The sequence below is a fragment of the Mirounga leonina genome, unplaced genomic scaffold, assembly GCF_011800145.1.
Source record: "Mirounga leonina isolate KUSES-001 unplaced genomic scaffold, KU_Mleo_1.0 Mir_93, whole genome shotgun sequence".
In the NCBI taxonomy this organism is placed as follows: Eukaryota; Metazoa; Chordata; class Mammalia; order Carnivora; family Phocidae; genus Mirounga; species Mirounga leonina.
The window spans coordinates 36,852,632-36,865,960 of NW_023270854.1; the positions used below are offsets into that span (position 1 = coordinate 36,852,632).

The 13,329-nt window shown below is 42.7% G+C and overlaps 1 protein-coding gene and 1 pseudogene across 4 annotated transcripts in view; both read right to left on the minus strand.

Moving 5' to 3' along the window:
* MAPRE2 (microtubule associated protein RP/EB family member 2) overlaps nucleotides 1-13,329 on the minus strand; it is a 153,474-nt gene that overhangs the window by 19,542 nt on the left and 120,603 nt on the right. The window lies entirely within an intron of this gene.
* On the minus strand, nucleotides 8,992-12,593 carry LOC118004705 (annotated as a pseudogene).

The following is a 13,329-nucleotide window of genomic DNA, read 5'->3' on the forward strand; positions in this document are numbered from 1 at the left end:
ATAATAAAATAGCAAGTAAATGCTATGGAAAAGAGAAAGGTAGAGCAGGGCAGGGGTGAGCAGTGCTGGGCGGGGGCTGGGGTGGGTGAGCAGCCGTTTGCAGGACCAACTCCAGGGAACCTGAGTGTCCAGCACTCGTCTCTCTCCAGTCTCAACTCCTCACTCAGACCCTCAAGCCTTCCATGGGCCTCACTAGACCCAGGCCCCCTCAGAAGGACCGTTAAGTGTTCGCTGCTGGTGGGAGCCCTGCAGCAGCCCAGCAGAGACTGAGGCACGTATGGGGGGTTAGCCTGGTTCCAAAGTCCCAGTCCTCAAAGAAGCCTCCATCTCTTGTGACAACTCCACAGTCGCAACTTGCGGGATCCCTGAAAGCGACGTGCCGGTTGCAGGAGTAACCCTTACTTCAGGGCCTCGTGGAGAAAGTGAGATTTGAACAGAGACCTGAGAGAGGGGAAGCCAGGAGCAGAGCATTCCAGGCAAAGGCCCTGCCTCATCTGTTCAGGAGCCAGGTGGGATGCTGGAGCACGGCAAGCCTGGGGGCAGGGGGTGGGGGCAGATCACTAGGGCCTGAGAGGCTGGGCTTAGGACGTGGGCTTTCCTTCCGAGGGAAGAGGGAAGCCGCTGCAGGCTCCTGAGCGGAGGGGTGCCATGGTCCCTGGCGGTGTGGAGGGCAGATGCAGAGCGGCCTCATTCTCCTGGGTGGGAGCAGCGAGCGCTCAAGCCAAGTTTTCTTTCTGGTGCATCATTCACGGTGCTCCAGTGGTGACGACCCTATCGTGTACCCTCTTAAACAGGCACCAAACGCCTGGCCATCGTATACAACTTACACTTTGCCATGTTAACAGTAACAAGAAGACATTCTGTGATCAATAGCAGCTGCTATGGATTCCAGGGGGAGGGTTGAAGAAAAGGAGGCAGTGACAGGAGCTATGAGTCAGCCCGTGTCCCTCCCAGTTCACTGCTCGAGGGTCATTACACAGTCTGATAACTGACCCTGCCCCGAGAGGGCATGCCAGCGAGCTACACCAAAAGTCAGGAGCCTGGGGAGGGTGCGGCTGGCCCTGCACCGAGAGCTCCGGGGTCTGGGGGCTCCCCTTCCCCAGCCAGCGGTCACAAAGCCTGCCCCTGTGATGGGCAGGAGGGCCCAAGTGTGTCCAGCAGTGTGAGCATTCATAAACCCGAGTTACTTCTGCCCTGCTTACTGTCCCTGCTGGAGATGATGTGCTTATTTTTAGCCATCATGTGATTCTCCAGTATTTTCCAGGCTCTGCTTGAGTCACTATGGTTTCAGAGAATTTTTCATAGTGGGAAAAAATGCACGAAAGAACTCCTCCTCCTCAAATGGCTCAAGTATTAAAAAATCTAACCTCTGAATAGTTATTTGAATGTGGTGTATTTCTTGTGATAAACTGACTTTTCACACCTCTCATATCTTGGTAACAATGAAGTGTGCTCTGAAACACACGAGGTGCTAACCAATCACTTAGTTCAAATTGTCCTCAGAGCAGTTTCCTCTAGAAATGGCGAGAATCCCTCACTCCCATGAAAACAATCACATCAGAATCCCAACAATTTAGGGGAGCCCCCTTCCCCCCAACCTGTTTACTGCAGCAATAAGAAAAGCTGGTGGCTGAAGCAGCCTAACAAACGTACCCAGACCGCTAAGAGTGAAAACACAAAGGCATCACCGTGACCTCATGGTGTCCCTGCGCTCCTGGCATAGAGCAGTCCTTTAAGCAAAAGCCTTACAAATTAAGATGGCTATTTGGGGGGAACACAATGACTTCATAATGTACAGATACAGTCCTACTGACTCCATTGTCAAGACCAGTGCTTTAGGTTGTTTTTCTGATGGTGGCCAGTCAGCTGTGCTCTTAAAACTATCTTACCCAGACTCCCTTGCAGAGAGAGAGACATGGTCTGAGGCCACAGAGCAGTTGGAGCTCAGGGAGGTGAGAACCAGGGCTGAGCCCCACAGGAGTCCTCTCCTCTCCTCTTCTGTAACTGGCTCCTGTCCCGGGCTCTCTGCTTCCACCAAGCAACCATTAAGCCAGAAACGTGGGCATCACTTATCCTTGGCTTCCCTTCTCCTTTACTTTTCATGTCCAATTGTCAAGTTTTATTGACTCCATCTCCTTAAAAAGTCTTCATAACCCACATGGCCCATGACCTTTGTTTAGGCCAACCTCCTCCCCCTAAATGGTCCGTTGTAACAGCTTCTTAGCTGTTCTTCTGGATTGTAACTCTACATCCTCCATGGATTTTCTGTACGAAAGAGCAAACTTGTACTTAAAACTTTTTAAATGACTCCCAACGGCCCCCTTTGAAGTGTAAACCTCTGTGACCAACAGAACCTAAGGTGACCCCCTCCCCCCAGTGAGCTTCACCTCATGGTAATCCCACCTTCGTACAGTCCCTTCCCCTAGAGTATGGGTGGGACCTGCGTCTTGCTTCTGAGAGAATACGGCAAAGGTGATGGGAGGTCACTCTCATGATGATGGTACTCTACAGAACTGTTTGGCTAGCGTACATGCTAGAGAGAATCCCCCTACTGGCCTTGAAGAAGCAAGCTTCCATGCAGTAAGCACGCATGCTGGAAAAGCCCACGTGGCGAGGGACTGCAGGTGGCCTTTGGGAACTGAGAGCTGCTGCTGGCAAGAAACCGAAGCCTCAGTTCTGCAGCCTCAAAGAAACGGTCACAGCCCAAGGGAGCTCTCCCCAGTTAAGCCTCTGATTAGACCAGAGCCCCAGCAAATACCTAGACCGCCGCCTGTGGAACCTTCAAGCAGAGAACACAGCTAAGCTCGGCCCGGACTTCAGAAGGCGGAAGACAATACGTGTGGTGGTGTTTTAAGCTGCTAAGTTTGCAGCAGCTGTTTTGCAGCACGACATGGAGACGGCCTCTCAACTCCTACGAGGGTGCCCCGCTCACCTCTGCAGCCTTACAATCTCAACATTCACGCGGAACAATGTGCATTTCACTCAATATGGCATATTCTCTGTTGACATCAACATTCTACTCTTTCTGAAAGCTTGCAGTGCTCCTGTCCATACTCCTGACCTGGCTAACTTCTACTCATTCAGCAGGTCTTAGTCAAATCTCACTCTTCCCCCAGAAGCCTTTCTAGAACATGCAAGACCAGCTCGGATGGTCTTTCCACACACCCTGATAGCATACACCTCACTTTACTGCTACTGTCTATTTATTGCCATGTTTTGTCACAAGGCTGTAACTTCCTTGAATCACGGTGTATCTCCAGAACCTCTTACAGTTGCCTTAAATACGTGTTGAGAGAATGAATGAATGAGAATTCAAGTAAAGCTTTCATAAAAAGAACAACACGTCCAGTAAATAGGAACTGCTCCTTAAGAAATTTTTTTCTGAGCTACTGGGTAGGGCACCATGCTATTTCCTAAGCTATAATACAAGGGGCTCCTCATGTGATGGAGATGACTGGGGAGAACATCAAAAATAGCCATATATCAGCTTAAGGACTGCATCTTCCTGGATCCAAACGGACACGCAGTGATTCAGTTTAAATCAGTTCAACAAATTCTAAATGAGAACCTTCTATGAGTGTGGCAAATGGAGAAAAAATTATTGAACAAGACAGAACTGGCTGATAGTTTAGTTCACCCTATTCAGAGGGAGTCTAGAAAATTCTTCAAAGTCAAAGCTATTTTCTATTCCTGCCCAACACACCAAGTGACAAAGGAAAGAAAAATCGGTACGAGGGTGACCGGTGATATTGTGTTTATGGAAACTGAGAGTAAATGCTAAGTCATGGCCTTTTGAAGCCACACAAGTTTTACTATGAGGCTAAGAAGCCAAACACCAAGTTATTATTCCTTTGGAGAGAAAAGGGATGATCAGAGTAACCTGTGGAATTTAGTGCAAAACCAATTAATATTTCAACATACCCAGGAAGCAGTAAAAATGACCTGATGCTGGTTATGAAAGGACTCAGTGCTGTTTACGGAAGGACTGGGAGGGTTTGCTTCCCAGCTGCAGGTGGGACAACAAAGGAGGCCATGGGTCCTCTGCAGAGTCCCGTGGGAGGGAGCAGAGGATGGCCTGCCAAAACAGATGCCAGTTTTGTCTGAGGGGCATATTATATTCCTCTGAAATTACCCAGACCATCTACTCAGAGAAGGATTTGAATCAAAGGATTAAGAAATCCGAGATTAGTAATCCCACTCATCTGGGGCTCAGTATGCCAGGCTTCATACATATTTCTGCTCCAAGGTCAATGTTTCCTGCATTGATGGGTTTATAGAAGGTAGGGTAATGCTCACCAAGAACCTGTTGCAAGGATGCATGAGACTGTTTTTAAACTTGAAAAATTATTGCTATTTTAAAAAAAGAATGCCATTCAAATTGAACAGCATGTGCTCTGTTTCAAGCCTATAGGACACTGCAGAGTCCTTTAGGTCCTCCAGAGGCTATGCAATTTGAATGTGGTTTGTGAAAATTTACTGTGGTTCAGAATAGTGTGAGGAGGAGATAACATAAAACAAGACCACATCCATGATATTTCAGAGGCATTATAATGGTTTCAGAGTGCAGGCTCTGGAATCACAGGGTCAAACTTTAAACTTTGGGTCCCCTTTTCTACAGTGTGACCCTGGCAAGTTACTGAACCTCTCTGTGCCGCAGCTTCCCCACCTCAAAAACAGGGGTGATGGTTGTAGGTTTTGATCTCTAAGCTTTCAAAAATTCTAGTTTTATGGAAAATTAGGTCCTATTTTGATTTCAAAAAGCCAAACTAAAAGTTGTACACTGAATTAGTAAATCACCTGTCAAAGATGCGGTCTCAGTAAGCAAACACATTGAGATGCAATAAAAAATGCGTGGCTCTTCCTAGGAAGAAGGTTCTTGGCCTCATCCTCAGATACCACCAGAAGATTCCTATCGGAAGCTCCTGAATTCTTCATGTTTCCAAACTCACAGATAGTCAGTATCCTGGCAAGGCAGAGCCCTGTGCATATTGTATGCTGTGGTTTTATCCTTACAGGTTGAGAAATGCAGTTTCAATTGTTCTTTGAGGAGAAAACTATCCCGATGCCCAGTGGTGCATCTTATATATCTTACCTAAGATGGATGTGTAACCGGAGGAACAAAACCACCAATACCCTTCTTCTTCCCATGAACAGCTCTCACGTGGAATGCAGCTTAGCAATGGGATGGTTTCTTACTAGCAGGAGACCAAGGGGGTTCAACACTGACACAGGGCAGGGATGGAGTGAAAGAGACAGTGTTCATGTAGTAAGACAGGCTAGCATCTACTGGAAAACAATTCTCACTATTTACGAGATTAGTGACAAGGCACCTCTTGTTTTGAGTTGATATTACATGAGCTCTTAAAACAAACATCTGATCCTTGAAGAAGTGAGCAGGTATGTGGGTGGTACAGTATATGGTTAGATGATGGGGGACTGAGAGGGCAGTTAATAGCAGGAGCATGAATAAACAGACATGACTTATCTTGATGGGGAGACCATGAAGGGACAAGAAGGCTGCCTGGGCCTCCCCTACGGCTCTGAGACGTCAAGTGCCATCATGGACCGGTCTGGTCTAAAGAGCAGACATGGGAAAATGCATTTCCTGCAATAAATAATGGCTTTGGGGTGAGAGCAACATTTGTGTTTAAAGGGCAGACTTTTCTCAAAAGGTAAGTGAAGACCAAGGTTTTGTGGGTAATGAGGAAAAGGAAGTCCTGCATGAAGGCACAGGCCTTCTGGACCCTCTCAGTGAAATTTAACTTCTTGAGTACTTTTTACTTGGACTCTAATTCAGTCCCTGTTAAACCAAAAACATCAACACTCTTTGGAGCAAAACACCAAAAGCTGCAATGTCCCCAACAAAACACCACAATGTCTATGATACGATCCAAAATTACTCAACCTATGAAGAGCTAGGAAAATGTGACAGGTTCTCAAATAAAATCAACAGATGCCAATCGTGAGGTGGTCAGAATGGTGGAATTAGCAGACACGAACTTCAAAGCAGCTATCTCATAACCACGTTCAGTGAAATACGGTCATAGTAAATGAAAGGTAGGCAATATCAATAGAGAAAGAAAGAAAGTGAATTACCACCGAAAACATGCAATAGTGGAAATTTTAAAAATGCTCAACCGAAGAGAGATGACATCGAGAAAAAAGAGGGTAAGCCTGAAGATGTATTAATAGAAACCATCTAATCTAAAGAAGAGAAAGAATGCTGGGGAAAAAAGTCAAGAGCACCTCAGGAAGCTGTGGGGGTAATTTCAAAAGCTCTAAAATATGGATAAACGGAGTCCCAGAAGGAGAGGACAGAGAGAACGGAGTTGAAAAATATTTGAAATAATGGCTGAAAACCTCCCAAATATGGTAAAACACATAAACTTAGAGATTTAATAGCTTAATGAACTCCAAAATAAGATAAATTCAAAGAGAATCATGGTTAGGTACATCCCAGTCGCACTACTGAAATCCAGAAACAAAGAGACTCTGAACGCACCCAGAGAGAAACAACGTATTGCACACAGGGGAAGAATGATTAGAATGAGCAAGCACTTCTCATCTCTGGAGGCCACAGACACTGAAACAACATCTCTAAAGTGCATAAAGAAAGGATGATCAGCTGGAATTCTTTATCTACGGGAATTTTCAATAATGAAGGTGAAATAAAGACATTTACAGTGAAAGGAAACTAAAAGAATTTGTTGCCACTGGACCTGCTCTACAAGGAATGCTGAAGCAAGTTCTTCCGTCTGAAGAGAAATGAAATCAGTAGGGAACGCAGATATTTAGGAATGACTGAAGAAGAGTGGAAATGGTAGAAAGTTGGGGGGAAAAGCCCTCTATTTTTTCTTTTAATTTCTTTATTGCTTAAAACAGTACTGCCTCATAGAAATGTAATGTTAATCATGTAATTAAAAAATTAAGGACATTAATTTTTATGTGCAAAATACATACAATATATACAGATTACGGTTCCTATATGTAATCAATAAAATTATTAGAGGCTTTATATTCATTTTCTTCACACTAAGTTTTCCAAATCCAGCATGCATTTTATACATACAGCACATTTCAATGTAGAATAAGCACATCTGCTCAAGAGCCACTTATTGAACAATGCTGGCTTAAAGTCTAACTTGTAACATTGCCTTACGGGATTTATGATGTATGTGGATGTAATACAGATGACGACTGTAACAAAGGACAGTGGGAGGAAGGGCTGCCAGGGTTCCACATTTTACATGAAGAGATAAAATATGTGTTTTAAGTACACTGTGAAAAGATAAATATATATTTATATTGTAATTCTTAGAGCAACCACTAAAAAATTAATGCAAAGAGATATAGTTAGGAAGGCAATAAATTAAGATGGAATGTACAGTATTTTTAAATTCCAGAATATGGATATAGCACCTAAAGCACAAGCAACAACAACAAATAAACAAGTGGGACTACATCAAACTAACACGCTTCTGCTTTAGCAAAAGAAACCATCAACAAAGGGGAAAGACAACCCACAGAATGGGAAAAGTATTTGTAAACCATGTATCTGGCAAGAGATTAATATCCAAAATACATAAGAACTCATACAACTCAGCAGCAAAAAAAAGCAAATAACTCACCTCGATTAAAAAAAAATGGACAGAGGACCTGACCAGACATTTCTTCAAAGATATATGAAAGACCAACAGGTATATGAGAAGATGCTGAACATCAGCATTCATTAGGGAGATGTAAGTTAAAACCGCTATAGCTATCACTTTACGCTGCTCAGAGTGGCTATCACCAAAAAGATAAGAAAGAACAAATGCTGGGGAGGATGTGGAGAAAGGGGCACCCTCGTGCTCTGCTGGTAGGGATGGAAATTGGTGCAGCTACTACAGAAAACCGTAAGGAGGATCCTCAAAAAATTAAAAACAGAACTACCATATGATCCATCAATTCTACTTCTGGTTATTTATCCAAAGGAAATGAAGACAGTAACCCAGAAAGATATCTGCACCCTCATGTCAGTAGCTGAGACATGGAAACAATCTAAATGTCCATCAATGGATAAATTGTTGGACAGACACACAGAGAAGTATTTTTCAGCCATAAAAAAACAACAACAAAATCCTACCATTTGCAACAACATGAGCGGACCTTGAAGGCATTATGCTAAGTGAAATAAATCAGACAGAGAGACAAAGACTGTATGATCTCACATGTGGACTCTCTAAAACAACCAACCAACCAAACTCAGAAAAAAAGCTTGCACTTGTGGTTACCAGAAGCAGAGAGCAGGGGTAGGTGAATTGCAAGAAGGTGGCCCAAAGGTACCAACTTCCAGTTATAAGTAAGTACTAGGGATGTAATATACAACATGATGACTACAGCTAACACTGATGTATATCTACAGAAAAGTTGAGAGGAGATCCTAAGAGTTCTCAGCACAAGGAGAGATTTTTATTTTCTTATTGTATCTATATGAGAAGATGGATGTTGGCTGAACCTACTGTGGTAATCATTTCACAATAAATGTAAATCAAACCATCATGCTGTATTCCTTAAAATCATACAGTGATATATGTTAATTATTTCACAATAAAACTGGAAAAAAAATAATCATAAGAAAACCCAGAAGACAACAGGAAAAGAGAAACAGGGGCGGCTGGGTGGCTCAGTCGGTTAAGCATCCGATTCTTGATCTCAGCTCAGGTCTTAATCTTGGGGTCGTGAGTTCAAGGCCTGTGTTGGGCTCCATGCTGGGTGTGGAGCCTACTTTAAAAAAGGGCAGGGGGAAGAGAAACAAAAAACAGAGGGGGGCACCTGGGTGGCTCAGTTGATTAAGTGACTGCCTTAAGCTCAGGTCATGATCCTGGAATCCTGGGATCGAGTCCCGTATCGGCCTCCCTGCTCAGCGGGGAGTCTGCTTCTTCCTCTGACCCTCTCCCCTCTCATGCGCTCTCTCAAATAAATAAATAAAAATCTTAAAAAAAAAAAAAAAAAGAAAAAGAAAAAGAAAAAACGGCTGCTCCGGGGCCGTTTGATCTTCTCGATATTTTTCAGGATCATGTCATGTAGAGTGACATATTGATTCCTTAGGTCTGATATGATGAGCCGAAGGCTGATATATTCTTTCTCATCAATCTCTGTCACAGGGCGGCGACAGTCCTCCACATGGGGATATTTAGCTATTTTAGAAACCAATTTGGCTCTTGTAATATAATATCTAGAAATCTGGTCCAGATAAGATGCAGCTTCACTCTCAACAGTTCTTAGTTCTGCAACTCCTGAATGGAGACCCCAAAGTTGTTCCCATCTTCTATCCTGGGAATCAGGAGCTGTACCCACATTTTGACCATATTGCATTTCTCAATCAGTAGCCGGATCTCAGGTTTCACTTTCTCAATAATGTCCACTAGCTGCTGGTTGCTTTTTAGCATCCCATTGGCTCAGTTGATTAAGTGACTGCCTTAAGCTCAGGTCATGATCCTGGAGTCCTGGGATGGAGTCCCGTATCGGCCTCCTGCTCAGCGGGGAGTCTGCTTCTCCCTCTGACCCTCTCCCCTCTCATGCTCTCTCTCAAATAAATAAATAAGAATCTTAAAAAAAAAAAAAAGAAAAAGTGGAGGGGACAAGCAGAAAACAAATGATAATATGGTAGACTTAAATGCAGCCAAATCAATAATTACATTAAATTGTAATGGACTGGATATTGCAATGTCCAGAGATTATGAGGATGAATAAAACTGCAAGACCCAATTATAAGCTAAATAAGAGGCACACTTCAAATATAAAGTCAAAGACAGGCAGAGATTTAACATCATGGGGAAAGATATACCATGCAAACAGTAAGCGTAAGAAAGGTAGAGTGGCTGTTTAGTATCAGATAAAATAGACTTCAAGACTAAGAGTTTTAACAAAGATCAAGAGGGACACCTCATAAAATATAACGGTCAACTCACTGGAATGACTTAATCATAAATATGTATGCACCTAATAACAGAGCCCTACATACGGGAGACAAAAATTGAGAGAACTGAAGGGAGAAAAGACAATTCCACAATCAATGTAACACCTTCTTCACAGCAATTGTTAGAACTAGACAAAAACAAAAATCAGTAAAAACATAGAGGATCTGAGTAACATTATCTACTACCTTGATCTAACTGATAGTTCTAAAACACTCTACAACCCAAAACTGCAGAATACATATTCTTTTCAAGTGCATGTGGTACTAAGAGATACCATATTTTGGGCCATAAAATCAAGATCAGAACAAGGACGAAATCACTATAACGTGCTACATTTCACTGCCTCTCCTAAAAACACAAAACAGAACAAACTTCTTGGGAAAGTAAAAGTAACTCTTCTTTCCCAAAGAAGGTGACAGGCAATGTTTACTTAGATCACAGGTAGTCAACAAATAAACCTATGAACAGCCTTAGAGAACCCAAATTAAAGACAACTGAGAGTATTTACATATTCATAGTTCTGGAAAAATACCGTTAGGATTTATTTACATCTACATTGAGGGATTTAAGTATGATTGTTCAAATCCTTTATTCTATTATACTTTTCAGGCTGCTTCCTTTCTGAAACCATCTAATATTTCTATTGATCTCATTTTAAGGCTGGAACACTCAAGTCCCTGAAGAAAAGAGAAAGCACAGACTCAATTTCCACAGCAACTCTAAATGCATCACACTGTATTTGTATATGAGAATTTGATTTAAATACATTAATATATGTGAATTTGCAATGTGTCTAAGCTGTGGTTGCTATAGGAACTGCAACTTCAAATTTCCTTTTAAGTTTAGTAAGTGCTCATACTTAACAAATGAACCCCTCCCCCCCCCTCCCCCCGCCGGCTATCTTGAGTTGCAGATAAGGCTCACTGCAATAAACTTATAAACATGACTCACAATGATATATGCACTTAACAGAGCTCTATCATTATGAAAATGTATATTTTAACACAGGCTTCTCGTTGGTAGATCAAAAGCAATTCAAGATGCAATTCTTCAAAATGTAGATAGAACAACTTGTCAGGCAGCCATTCACCCTCATGGGGTAGCCTCCGCTTTTGCGAAAGCTTACTGCAGTGCAGGTAAGTCACCCAAGTACACACAGACACCAACGGGCTCTACGGCTTCTCTGAAGCTGCAGAAGGATATTTTGTGTCTCTACTGAAATGGCAGAAAAACCTAGCATGTTCTCACAACAGCAGAAGGCACCGAGTATGTGGAGTGCATCTATTTCATACAAAAGCAAACAACCCACGGAGCATGGCTATAGAAGTAGTCTGTATGATGAAAAAACTTTTTTTTTTTGGTCAATTTAGACCGTACTTAATTATCAACATGTGGAGGATCCATTCCATGATCATATTTCCACTCTAATATGGGCCCTTTACCACAAGATGCTCTGGAGCTTCTCCTTACTGCTCTTAATGTATTATAGTCAGGACATGCAAGTTACTTTTAATATCAGCCTAAGGAAATACCTGGGGAGAAAGATCCACTGCAAAATCCATCAAGTATCCCAAAGCGAAACGAAAAAATAAAGATGATCTCCTGCTTTCGATTATACCAGCCAGTGCTTATTTCCACTAATGCAGATGGTTGAGAAGTGACAAGGCTTAGAGACGGGACAGAAATTACTGAATGTTACTGACACGGCATCACTGTCCGTTAACTGTGATCTAGATCTGAGAATTCCCAGAGAGCTGACCCTCACACCTCAGCATCAAGCATGTTGCCTTCCATTTTGGGTGGACAAAATCGGACTTGTATATAAAGAAGATGGCGCTGAATGGGGTTTCACTTTAGAGACTGTCAGTCGTTCATGGGGGAGATGATTATAAACAGAATCTTAAGAATTAGAAGGGAACTCTGAGTTTATCAGTTAGTACATGCTGGTGTCCCACCAATTCTGAGGGATATGGAGAGGCATGGAGCTATTTGATTCTATGATAAAGCATTCAGGCTGCTGGGCTGTTTAGTAAGCTTTCTGAAGTTTTTTGGCTCCTCCTTTACTGATGCTTATACTTTCTATTGCTGTCAGTGTAGTCCTTGCCCTAATAAGTTATGTGATGAGACACCATATCCCCATGTTTGTTATACATTTTATATTATAGATTTTACAACACCTATTCTGACTCTTGGAAGACATTTTGGTTTACATTTTCTTGGCTGTATTCCCAAGAGCTGGATACATGACCTCAAGAAAAATGAGGTCTTACTGTATTTATAGGAGCCTTTCACCTATTATAGCTTTTAAAACAGTGTTCTATATGTGATGTATACCTTGCTATAATTTTTTCCACAGTATAGTTTTTCCGTCCCACAATGTCCAAGAGACAGAACCTATTTCATTAAAAAGAGTATGACTGGCCTGACTTTCGAAAATAATCCTTTCTCCCTGATTAAGACCAATGCGGTGCACATGGTCAAGGTATTAGGAACATGAGTCTTAAGAACTACTACCTTCTGGAACACGAAAAATCCTATTTATTACCTGTTGACTTCAATGTGTTTCCTGAGCTGTGTCACCTGAGAGGTTAGGCTCTGGAAGAAATATATTTGTTTCAGGTTCATGGACATTCTATCAAAATAGCATGCGTTTCTCTGTGGCTTCCGTGACAGACCAATGGGGGACCTGCTAGAAAACAAGGCCAAGGCAGCACCACGAACAGTGGTCTTGGGGGAGCAGGAGCAGTGGTGCCAATCCAAGGACACACTGTGACTGTGGAAGAAAAACTTCTGAGGCCTGTCCGATTTCACTACTAAAAAAACTTGGGGGGGAAAAAAAGTGGCAGCTGAGTTTTAAGATGAATCTGTACATCATTAAGAGCTCTAGAAGAAGACCCTAAGATGAGAAATGCCAGGTGCCCTGAGTCTCCCCTCCTGCCCATGTCCTCCTCCTCCATCTGCCCACCAAGTCCCCCACGCTGGACAAAACACACCACTCTTCTTCTTTATCCCCATCTACTGCACTGATCAAAGTTTCTGACAAACTTGAAGGCCAATTTGAACTGCCGTAAATTTTTGTTCCCTAAAACTCCTTGTGGCTTTCTACCCAACCTCTCTCTAGCACTTGTTAAACTGAAAATAAAAATAAAATTCCCCTTCCTCTTTAAGTTTGTATCAACACCCTTGACCTCATTTTCTCCCTCCAGCTTAAGGGTCCTACTCCACAAATTTCCCCTCCTTTTTCCAACCATCAACTCTTTCTTCTCCATGGACGTTTCTCTCATCTTACAAACTTGCCCATTGTGCCTTGTCCTAAAAGCAGACGAAAACCGATCGAGGACAATACCATGCTCCTTCCAATCTCACT